This window comes from Papio anubis, chromosome 7 (assembly GCF_008728515.1).
Source record: "Papio anubis isolate 15944 chromosome 7, Panubis1.0, whole genome shotgun sequence".
NCBI classification, from domain to species: domain Eukaryota; kingdom Metazoa; phylum Chordata; class Mammalia; order Primates; family Cercopithecidae; genus Papio; species Papio anubis.
Window position 1 is genome coordinate 77520145 of NC_044982.1, and position 12375 is coordinate 77532519.

The window sequence follows — 12375 nt, forward strand, 5'->3', positions numbered from 1 at the left end:
TGTATTATTGCATGAAATTAGTAATTGCACAAAATATTGAACGGTTTTATTATAATATGGATACTTAATCCATAGCATTAAAATCCACCCACTTCCCTGATTTGTGGAATAGGATAATGATAACCTCTAAATCATTGGATCATAGTGAGTAATAGATAAAAATATTATACAAAAAGTATACTATATTTATTTGGAATATTATATCATGTGTTCTCATCTTCTTATGAGAAAAAATAATTCTATAATTTAAAAATATGATTGTTAATAAATCCTTATCATACTAAACAAGCTGAGAAGGTTTGTTACATACTTACAAAACAAGAGCAACATGAAAATTTCTTTAAAAAAGTAAATGTTGCACCAAAAAGTAATTTTTTAATTTTTATTTTACCTTCAGGGATACATGTGAAGGTTTGCTATATAGGTAAACTCATGTCATGGGGGTGTGTATACAGATTATTTTATCACCCAGGGACTAAGCCTAGTACACAATAGTTATCTTTTCTGCTCCTCTCCCTTCTCTCATCGTCCACCCTACAGCAGGCCCCAGTGTCTGTTGTTCCCCTCTTTGTGCCTGTGTATTCTCATCATTTAGCTCCCATTTATAAGTGAGAAAACGTGGTGTTTGGTTTCCTATTCCTGTGTGAGTTTGCTAAGAATAATGCTCTGCAGCTCCATCCATGTCCCTGCAAAGGACATGATCTCATTCTTTTTATGGCTGCATAGTATTTCATGGTGTATACATAGTACATTTCCTTTACCCAGTCTACCATTAATGGGTATTTAGGTTGACTCCACGTCTTTGCTATTGTGAACAGTGCTACAATGAACATACATGTGTATGTGTCTTTTTGACAGAATCATTTGTATTCCTCTGGCTGTATATCCAGTAGTGAGATAGCTGGGTTGAATGGTAGTTTGGTTTTTAGCGCCTTGAAGAATTACCACACAGACTTCCACAGTGGTTGAACTACTTTACACTCCCACCAACAGTGTATAAGCATTCTCTTTTCTGTGCAACCTTGTCAGCCTCATTATCTGCTATTTTTTGACTTTGTAATAATAGCCATTCTGACTGGTGTGAGATGGTACCTCATTGTGGTTTTGATTTGCATTTCTGTAATGGTCAGTGATGTTGAGCTTTTTTTCACATGCTTTTTGGCCACCTGTATGTATGTCTTGTCTTAAAAAATGTCTTAATGGGATTGTCTGTATATTTTAGGTAAATTTGTTTAAGTTCCTTATAGATGCTGGATAGTAGACCTTTGTCAGATCCATAGTTTGCAAATACTTTCTGCCATTCTGTAGATTTACTATTTACTCTGATGATAGTTTATTTTGCTGTGCAGAAGCTCTTTTGTTTAATTAGATCCCATTTGTCAATTTTTGCTTTTGCTGTCATTGCTTTTGGCATCTTCATCATGAAATCTTTGTCCATTCCTATGTCCTGAATGGTATTGCCTAGGTTGTCTTCTGGGGTTTTTTTAGTTTTTGGTTGTAATTTAAATCTTTAATCCACCTTGAGTTGACTTTTGTGTATGGTGTAAGGAAGGGGTCTCGTTTCCATCTTCTGCATGTGGCTAGCCTGTTATCCCAGTACCATTTATCATCCGTTGCTTGTTTTTGTCAGCTACATTGAAGATCAAATTGTTATAGATGTGTGACCTTATTTCTGGGCTCTCTAGTCTGGTCCATTGGTCTGTGTGTCTGTATTTGTACCAGTATCATCCAGTACCATGCTGTTTTGGTTATTATAGCCCTATAGTATAGTTTGAGTTAGGTAGTGTGATGCCTCCTGCTTTGTTCTTTATGCTTAGGATTGCCTTAGATATTTGGGCTCTTTTGGTTTCATATGAATTTTAAAGCAGCATTTTCTATTTCTGTAATGAATGTCTTTAGTAATTTGGTAGGAATAGCATTGAATCTGTAAATTGCTTTGGGCAGTATCACCATTTTAATGATATTGATTCTTCTTATCCATGATCATGGAATATTTTTTCATTTGTTGATGTTATCTGTGATTTGTTTGAGGAATGCTTTACAATTCTCATTGTAGAGATCTTTCTGTGCTCGCTTCAGTAGCACATATACAAAAATTGGAACTGTGTGGAGAAGATTAGCATGACTCCTGCACAAGGATGAGATCTTTCTCTTCTCTAGTTAGCTGTATTCCTAGGTATTTCATTTTTTTGTGTGTGTGTGGTAATTGTAAATGGGATTGCATCCCTGATTTGGCTCTTGGCTTGGGTGATGTTGGTGTATAGAAATGCTAGTGATTTTTGTATGTTGATTTTGTATCCTGAGATATTGCTGAAGTTGTTTATCAGCTGGAGGGGCTTTTGGGCCAAGAATATGGGGCTTTCTAGATATAGAATGATGTCACCTGAAAACAGGGATCATTTGACTTCTTCTCTTTCTATTTGGATGGCCTTTGTTGCTTTCTCTTGCCTGGTTGCCCTGGCCAGGACTTCCAATACTACATTGAATAGGAGTGGCGAGAGAAGACATCCTTGTCTTGTGCCAGTTTTCAAGGGGTATGCTCCCAGCTTTTGCCCATTCAGTATAATGTTTGCTATGGGTTTGTCATAGACAGTTCTTACTATTTTGAGGTGTGTTCCTTCAATACTTAGTTTGTTGAGAGTTTTTAACATGAAGGGATGTTGAATTGTATTGAAAGCCTTTTCTGCATCTATTGAGATGATCACGTTTTTTTTTTCTTTAGTTCTGTTTATGTGATGAATCATGTTTACTGATTTGCATATGTTGAACCAACCTTGCATCCCAGAGATAAAGCTTACTTGATCATGGTGGATTAGCTTTTAGATGTGCTGCTGGATTTGGTTTGATAGTGTTTTGTTTTGTTTGTTTGTTTGTTTTTTGATATGGAGTTCTGTTGCCCAGATTGGAGTGCAGTGGTGTGATTTTGGCTCACTGCAACCTCCACCTCCCAGGTTCAAGTAATTCTCCTGCCTCAGCCTCCTGAGTAGCTGGGATTACAGGCGCGTGCCACCACAGCCAGCTGATTTTTATATTTTTAGTAAGGGTGGGGTTTCACCGTGTTGGCCAGCCTGGACTCAAACTCATGACCTCAGGTGATCCACCTGCCTAGGCCTCCCAAAGTGCTGGGATTACAGGCATGAGCCACCACACCTTGGCCTGTGGTTTGCTAGTGTTTTGTTGAAGATTTTTGCATGAATGTTCATCAAAGATATTGGCCTGAAGTTTTCTTTTTTTGTTGTGTCTCTGCCAGGTTTTGATATCAGAGTGCCATTTTCATAGAATGAGTTGAGGAGTCTCACCTACTCAATTTTTTGGAATAGTTTCAATAGGAATGACACCAGCTCTTCTTTGCACATCTGGTAGAATTTGGCTATGAATCTGTCTGGTCCTGGGCTTTTTTGTTTGGTTGATAGGCTATTTATTACTCATTCAATTTCAGAGCTCATTATTGGTCTGTTCAGGGATGCAGTGATAGTGCTTCTTCCTGGTCCAATCCTGGGAGGGTGTGTGTGTCCAGGAATTTATCCATTTATTCTAAGTTTCCTATTTTGTGGGCTTATAGGTGTTCATAATAGTCTTCTAGGGTTATTTGTATTTCTGTGGAATCAGGGGCAATATCCTATTTGTCTTTTCCAACTGTATTTATTTGGAGCTTCTCTCTTCTTTATTAGTCTAGCTAGTGGTCTATTATCTTATTACTTTTTTCAAAAAACAGGTCTTGGATTCTTTTATCTTTTGAATTATTTTTCACATCTCAATCTCTTTGGTTTGGCTCTGATTTTGGTTATTTCTTGTCTCTGCTAGCTGTAGAATTCGTTTGCTCTTGCTTCCCTAGTTCTTTTAATTATGATGTTACATTGTTAGCTTGAGATCTTTCTAACTTTTTGATGTGGACATTTAGTGCTATAAATTTTCTGCTTAACACTGTCTTTGCTATGCCTCAGAGATTCTGGTATATTGTATCTTTGTTCTCATTAGTTTCAAAGAACTTCTTGATTCCTACCTTAATTTCATTATTTACCCATAAGTCATTCAGGGTCAGGTTGATTAATTTCCATGTAATTATATGGTTTTGAGCAATTTTCTGATTCTTGAATTCTAGTTTTATTGCACTGTGATCTGAGAGAGTGGTTGGTATGATTTCAGCTTTCTGCATTTGCTGAGGATTGTTTTATGTCCAAATATGTGGATGTTTTAGAGTCTGTGCCATGTGGCAATGAGAAAAATGTATATTCCATTATTTTTAGGTGGAGAGTGCTATAGAAACCTATCAGATCCATCTGTTCCAGTGTTAAGTTCAGGTCCCAATATCCTTGTTAGTTTTCTGCCTTGATGATCTGTCTAATACTGTCAGTGGGATGCTGAAGTCTCCCACTATTATTGTGTGGGAGTTTAAGTCTCTTTGAAGGTCTCTAAGAACTTGCTTTATGAATCTAGATACTCCTGTGTTGGGTGGGTGTGCACGTGTGTGTGTGTATCATATATATCATATATATATCATATCTATCATATATATCATATATGTATCACATATATATCTCATATATACCATATATATGATAGTTAATTCTTCTTGTTGAATTGAACCCTTAATCATTATGTAATGCCCTTCCTTGTCTTTTTTGATCTTTGTTGGTTTAAAGTTTGTTTTGTCATTAATTAGGATTGCAACTTCTACTTTTTTCTGTTTTCCATTTCATTGGTAGATTTTCCTCCACTCCTTTGAGTCTACAGATGTCATTGAATGTGAAACGGTGCCATTCCATGTGTATCTTGAAGACACATACCATTGTGTTTTGTTTCCTTATACAGATTGCCCTCTGTTCTTATTTTATCCAATAAGAAATGGTAGAAAACATAAAATTGTCTGAAAGTTTTCAAAAATACATGCAGAAGTCATAAAATGACACTGTTCTTTTCTATCCAAATATCAGCATCTAATGTGTTATACCCAGCCATACCCTTATTGCAGAAAACTCTTCTGTTTTCAGTCTGCCCCATTTTTTCTGATACCTTCCTGCTTCTTGCTACTTATTTTAGCTCTAGATATAATTTAAACAATTACCATTTTATTAAGCTCTACTGTACACTGGAAACCATTGAGAAAGTTATTGACTTTCCCAGGAAATCAGAAGTACACAGATCAAAAAGTATACTGTGACTTGCAAAACTCTATACATATACAAAGAACAAATAGGAAGGAGCAATCAAATCTGCCTGGAAGAGTCAAAGAAAGTGACTTCATCCTACTGTGATAACAACCTCAAAACCTTAATTCCATATTCCACAAATAAGGTTTCTCTCACATACAATATATATTCAGCTCAATTTGGGTCGTCACTCAGGAATCCAGAAAAAAAAAAGGCTTCAACCTTTCGTAGTTTCCTCATCTAGAACAGAAGACTCCATATTCACCATGACTGTAGAAGAGTCTACATCACTTCATCTCAGAGGCCACTGGCCAGAACTGTAGCTGTCACCCTCCTCAAGCTCCTACCACCCACTGCAAGATGGTTGACAAATATGGACAAATAGGTATAATGTCTGATCAATTTTATTATCTCTACCACAGAAGGTTTCAGAAAGGAGATGAAATTTAAGCTGGGCTTTAAAGGCTACGTCAAATTTGACAAATGGAAGTGTAAGGAAAGCACATTAGAGGTAAAGGAAAGAGTGAACACACAAAGGCAAGAGAACCTTGTGATATGTAATGAAGAAATGTCCATTATTTGTTCTGTGGCTGAGACTAATAGTTATTATTCATACATCTGTCCTCTTCTTTTCCTGTAGTAATAGAAGCTGTAACTGGGCATAGGTTAACATATCCGCAAACTTCATTGGGTTACCTCTTTTGTATTTAGGTGTCACAATAGGAGTAAATTCTTATCTATGAAATGTGAGAGGAAAGATATGTACAACTTGTAGCGTACACTTCCAAAAGAATAAATGTACCTTCCTCTTCTCTTTTCTTTCCATCCTACTGTCTTACACTTTGGGAAGGCATTTCTGTAACATGTATGATAACAAACTGTAGCAATGGCAGAGCAACAAGATGGAAAGATGCTACGTGATGGAAAGATACTACTTGATACTACGCAAGTGTCGTATGGTTCCTGAGTGGTGACCAAGAGGGATAAGTTGATTTCTATTGTGATTAAATCATACTCTTTTAGGAATCACTTTTTACAGCAGGCAAGTCTGTAACCTAATATGGCCTCTACTAGGTAATATTAGTTTTCTTTCTCTCTTTGTGTTATCTCTTTTACCTGTAAAGGTTTTTGCAATTAACATACAATTATAAATTTGAAGCTATAATTGAAAAAATAAATCTGCTTTGAGGTTGATTATTTTCTAGTACCCGGGTTGTGTATACATAGGTTAAGCAATACATTTGATTTCAGAGATACTTCAGAGGCTTTTACATTCCTTTGCTGTAGGACTAGTGTGCATACAGTACAATGCTATAGGTTAAACAGAATAACCATCATGTTTCAGTGGCACTGTGCGATATATTTGAAAATATGTCTGCGTATCACTGGAAGATGACAACACTGTATGATAGAAAATGACGTTGGTGGTGACAAGAGGGGAAGGGTGGCTGATAACTGAAGAAAATGATAAAGAGATAAGGAACCTCTTCCCAGTAAACTTGTAGAGAATTCTGCAATATATGACTCACAGATTTTAGAGTAGGTATCTACACGGCAGGGATGGAGAAAATCTACTGTGCCCCAGATATTGGAAGAGCAGAGCAGGAAGTGTAGAAAGTTCAGGGAACCCAAGGATACACTTAAGAAACACTATGCTGGATTATAAATTTTGCAAAGGCATGAATATCTTGACTTTTACATCCTTATATCAATGCCTAGAACTTAGTAGGTAATCAAAAATATTTGTTTTTGACATCCCCATTCATTGCCATTTCAGCAAAAGGAAATTTCAATTTACCAGTTGTTCAGGTCCAAATCTTTAAAGTCATCCCTGATTCCTATCTTTCTTTACACTCTGTATCCAGGCTATCAACAAATCCTATTAGCTTACCTGTCATAATAATTTCTGAATATTATGATCCTAAGCAGCCCCACCATTATCACTCTAGTGCAAGCTATCACCACTTCCAGACTCCAGCCTCTTAGCTAGACTTCCAGTTTATACCTTTGTTCCCTGTATTAGCTTCCTATTGTTGCTGTAGTAAGTGACCATAAAATTGGTGGCTTAATGCAACATAAATGTATTCCTTTATAATTCTGAAAATCAGAAATCCAAACTTATTCTCCTGAGCTAAAGTTAGGTACTGGCTGGGCTGGTTCCTTCAGTAAGCACAGAAGAGAATCAATTTCTTTTCTTTTTACAGTTTCTAGAGGCTGCCTGCCTTCCTTGGCTCATGATCTCTTCTTTGCATCACTCTGACGTCTTGCTCCCATGGTCCTATCACCTACTACTAGCTCTGATCTGACTCCTTGTCATAAGGATTGGTGTGATTACATCAGACCCAACCTGATAATTAAAGACAATCTCCCCACTTCAAAATTCTTAGTTTAATTACATCTGCAAAATGCCTTTTGCCAGATAAGGTAACATTCACAAGTTCTGGAGATTAGGGCAGAGACATCTTTTGGAGGCACCATTATCTGGCCTACCACACTCCCTTACAGTCAAATCTCCTTAGAGCCTGACCACATCAATTGAAAAATTGACCACATCAATTCTGGGCTCTGTATCTTCCATGTGATTCCCATTTTACTCAGCATGAAACAGGAAGCATTAACCATAGTCTAACAGCTGTGTATGGTCAGATCCTCCACAGCTTCTCCAACATATCTACCACCACACACCCTTCACTCACTGTGTTCCAGACACACTGGTTTCTTTTCTGTTCCTCAAATATACCAAACACGCTTTTACCCCAGCGCTTTTGCACTTGCTTTCACCTCTGTCTGGAATATTCTACCTCCAGATATTCACGTCCTTGGCTTTCCAACTGCATTCCAGTTTATGATTATATATTATCTGACTGCAGGTCTTCTCTGAGCACCCCATGAGATACAGCAACCTTTCCTCTCAATCATCCACCCCTTACCTTGCTTAGCTGTTTTTCACAGCACATTATGTCCATCTGAAATAGTCTGTATTTGTTTGCTTGCCGTCTTTTCCCCACTTTGAGAACAGTGTTTTGTTCACTACGATGTCTCCAGCACTAGAATAGTGTCTGACACAGAGGTAAACTCAAGTATTAATTCTTAAATAATAAATGAAAGAATGCATGTTGAATTAATGATTGCTAAACCAATTTCATTAGATACCCTCTTGAAATAGTCCTGGTTCTTTTGCTATTTTCTCATTCTTCTTTTCTTAAACATGAACGCCAAGATAATTTATTATCTTCTCTTCAAATAAAACCAATATAATTTTCCAATACTTTTGTGGCAAGTGTTTATCACAAGATGAACATAACATCATAGGCTTGCCTAGATGATTATTGATACTGTTTATACATGGAAATATGTTCCAAATTAAAAATAAGTAAATACCCATTATTTTTTTGAAATATGGTCTCTTTATAAGTTTGTAAGACTATTGGCACATACTTGATTGCAGAAAATACATACCGTGTGTATTTATAATTTAATTAACTAGCAGGTTTGAATTCATGAGAGGTTGCTCCAATTAACTGACTGTGTTGAAGTAATGACAATAATATTTAGAGCTACTGTAGCACTGTACCAACACTAATTACTACCCAAATTACCACTGAATTGTCATCTCTCTTTTACAGATTTGGAACAAAGGGATAAGGAAGTGACTTGCCTAAGTCACAGAGGAATATGGTATTGAGATTAGCCCTCAATGATTCCTGGCTCTCAGAATGTGTGCTGCTACCACCAGGCCACACTCTTCCCACCAGAGAGAAGGTGTGTCAGCATGGAATTGTACTGAAGCAAAGATGTGAAATAGAATGACTACATATCTGCCTCGTGGGAAGGTCTGGGGAAGAATCTATCACTCCTGGCAGAGAAGCAAACCACGTGACATCACTCATCCCCAGAAAGTGAAGTTAAGGGAAATAAAAAACAATCTACACCATTTAGAAAACACAGTCACCCCATACCCTTGAAAAAAGTACACTAAAACATCTTCATTTGATTTGACCTCAATAACATGAATAATTGTCTTATAACTCACTTTCTTACCTCTTGATTATTCTACAGATCCAGCACATATGAGCAAAATCTGACAAAATTCACTCATTTAATTTGAAGATTTTAATTGTGTAGAAAGAGTAGTTTCACATTCTTTCTTATTAATAGAGTTCAAAAGACTTAAGGCCTAGAGTCTAGCTTCAGTTACTAAAATTATACATCAGCATGTGTTTCTCCTTTATTAAGCAATGATTCGTTATACCTTTCCCCTTAGAGGACACCCACACTTCTTTAAAAATAAGTTGGGCGAACATCGACTGTGAATGTGTTTTCGTTTTCCTAATAGAATATCAATGGGAGTTGTACACACAGATCAAGAGCTGTACACATATTATTATCTCCAAATAATTAATATTTGTATTATTTCCCTTGATCTGGCTATACATGAATACAGAGGCACTGGTACAACTCATCACAAAATACAGTGGTAGCTGGTTCCAGGGCTGCTTTTGTGAATACTCCCTGCCTGTGGTGGAAGAGACTATGGAAGCACCCCTGCTGAGTCCCCTCCCGTCCTCGTCCTCCTAAGGGAGTATGCACTAATTCTATCTTCTCCTATTGGGAAGGCAGCCAAAGGCAGAAGCAAGAAGGACAGCACTGTAGTTCCTAGAGAGAGGAAGGTGCCAATAATCAGGAATGGAGAAGAAAAATGTAAGTTTTATAAAATAGAGATAACAGAAACAACGATTAGCACCTCAATCTTTCCATTATAGCCAAAGAGGAAAGTTCCATGACTGGCAGATGGAGTAACAGCATCCAATTGCAGTCTTATGTTTGCACCACATGCATTGAGTAGATTCAAGAAAGGAAACTACTTTAAGGATGTAAGCTGTGGAGTGGTCAAATGCAGACTGTGATGGTATTGTTGCATAGTAGATTCTGTGTCACACTTCAGCAAGCCCTTACCAGCTAACTTGGCTCTCTGCTTGCTTTTGACCTTGGAAATTTGACCAATAATTTAGTTTCAATTATTTATAGGAAAAACACTTAGCTCTTTGAAAAATAAAGTAATAGGAGTTATTTCAAAGAATTTTTTATATACATAGGTCTACTAATAAACAAGTTCAAGATACTTTGTTTCTATGAAGTGGGAAAAGCAGAGGGTGAATGGGGAAGATACATTCAAATGAGATTTTTAGAAATGAGAGAGTAAGAAACACGTCTGTTGGCAAATCATCCTTCATAAATAATATCATGTTGAAAAATACTACTAGTTATGTTATATATAAATTTGAGCAGGAGCACATTTCTGAACACTAGACCTTTTTATTACAGTATAGAAAGGAAAAATATGATTTTGTAGAGCCATTTTCTCAAAGTTTACAATTAGAAAGGAAAGGTGAATAGTAAGTCTAGTTTAAAATTACAATTCTTTAAACAGTTGAAAACTCTCTTTATGATCATAAAAACATTAAACAGGATTGAAATCATCATTATGTTTACAAATATATGAATGGCACAATAAAGGTAGCATTCTTTTTCCCTTAAATATGTTACTTAAAAAATCTGTAAAATGAAGGGAAATTAATATCAAAAATTATTTTAAAATTGAAATTTCTCAATTCCATGGTAACAATGCATTATAAGTAGCAAACATGTGTAATTAAAGCAGTCATTATATGTATATTTAGATCATCAATATGCAGTCTTCAATTTATTTAACAGAAGGTAGAAAACATTACAAAATGAGAAGCTTTGTGATGTTTTTCTTCATTTAATTCTGAGCTTTAGTCCCTCCTCCCAAATTGTAATGTATACATTCTATAATTTAGCCCCAATCTAAAATCCAGGAAAGAAAATATTTAGGAGGGAGATAATTAATTCAAAGAAGGTAAAAATATTAACCGTGTCATATTACCAAGGCAATCAGAGAATGAAGGCACTGGTATTTGAAAGTGGAAATTACCTATAATTTTAGGATTTTAAATGAAGAACTCTAAAACAGAGAGTGCAAACTTGGAAAACTATCCACAAAAACTTAAATGTCTTTTCTTTATTTTAACCTTTTCTGCATGATAGAGCACAAAGTCAGATTATGCATCTAGAAATTTGAAGGTCTTCTACTTCTGATATCTGAGAAGGAGTTGCTTCTTTAAGACTTGGGCCCTGGATTTATAAGTATAAAGAGTATTTAAATGCCATGAAGCCAAACAAGGGTTGCTAGAGTAGTCCATTTCTACGGAAAAAAATGGTTCCACCAACCTTCATAATGATGATAGCCTGGTTCGTGGACCTAGTAACAATGGGCTCCAGAAACAAACTATCTTGAACAATATTTTGTGGTCCAAGAAATAGGTGGTGCAGACTTGAAGTCTGAGACTAGAATTCAAATAATGGCTTTGAGAATCATATCGGGAGAATTACCTAACCTCTCAATGCTTCAGTCCTCTTATCTATAAACATTTGGATAATAGCAGGATGTATTTCATTAGTGTTTTTGAGGAGTTCATATCAGATGGATATGGAAAGATCTTGGCAATGTAGATTATTTAAATATTATTAAATTCATGTTTGCTATTGATTCTTTTACATGAAATTTTAAGATTTGCTTAAGTATAATCATACTTCACAATTCAGGAAAACCCCATTATTTCCTGAATTAGTAGATTATCAAGATGGTATTATATGATATGACATTATATAATATGTAAAAATAACAAATATAATATACAAATACAATACAATATAACAAATGCTTTTAGATTCAAAAGGAACCTTAGAGATTTTACTGCATAATCAATCATGGCTTAGCTTAGAAATGTGAAGTGTCTTCCCAAAATCAATGTTGGGGTTTTTTTTAAGTGTAAAATATAGCTTCCAAAACTAAAACTCAGAAAACATTTTTTTCCTCTCAAAACCATTAAGTGATTGGAAAGTGTGCTGTTCCATTGGACTTTCTATTAACTCTTTCTACTCATTCTATTTTTATTAGTTGAAGTAATCAACCTCTGTATAAATTGGCTGGTCTACCAAACCATTTAAGAATAACAGAAGGCCCTTGTGAAAGATTTGTACTTGTGTTAATGATGTCAGATGACAGGGTCAGGAACACACAGCAGAGATGCCTACTGGCAGCAGAGATATTTTTATATTATTAATCACATCCAAAAATTATCTTAGGAAAGTAGAATTAATATTCCCACATGCCATGGAAAAGCTAAATTGTTAATAGCCT

General features: G+C 35.9%; 1 non-coding gene across 1 annotated transcript; it reads left to right on the top strand.

The window, feature by feature from the left end:
* The first annotated feature begins 2066 nt into the window (after positions 1 to 2066).
* On the top strand, positions 2067 to 2174 carry LOC116276032. Its single transcript, XR_004185487.1, has one exon. It is a non-coding gene; the product is annotated as a U6 spliceosomal RNA (small nuclear RNA).
* The last annotated feature ends 10201 nt before the right edge of the window (positions 2175 to 12375 follow it).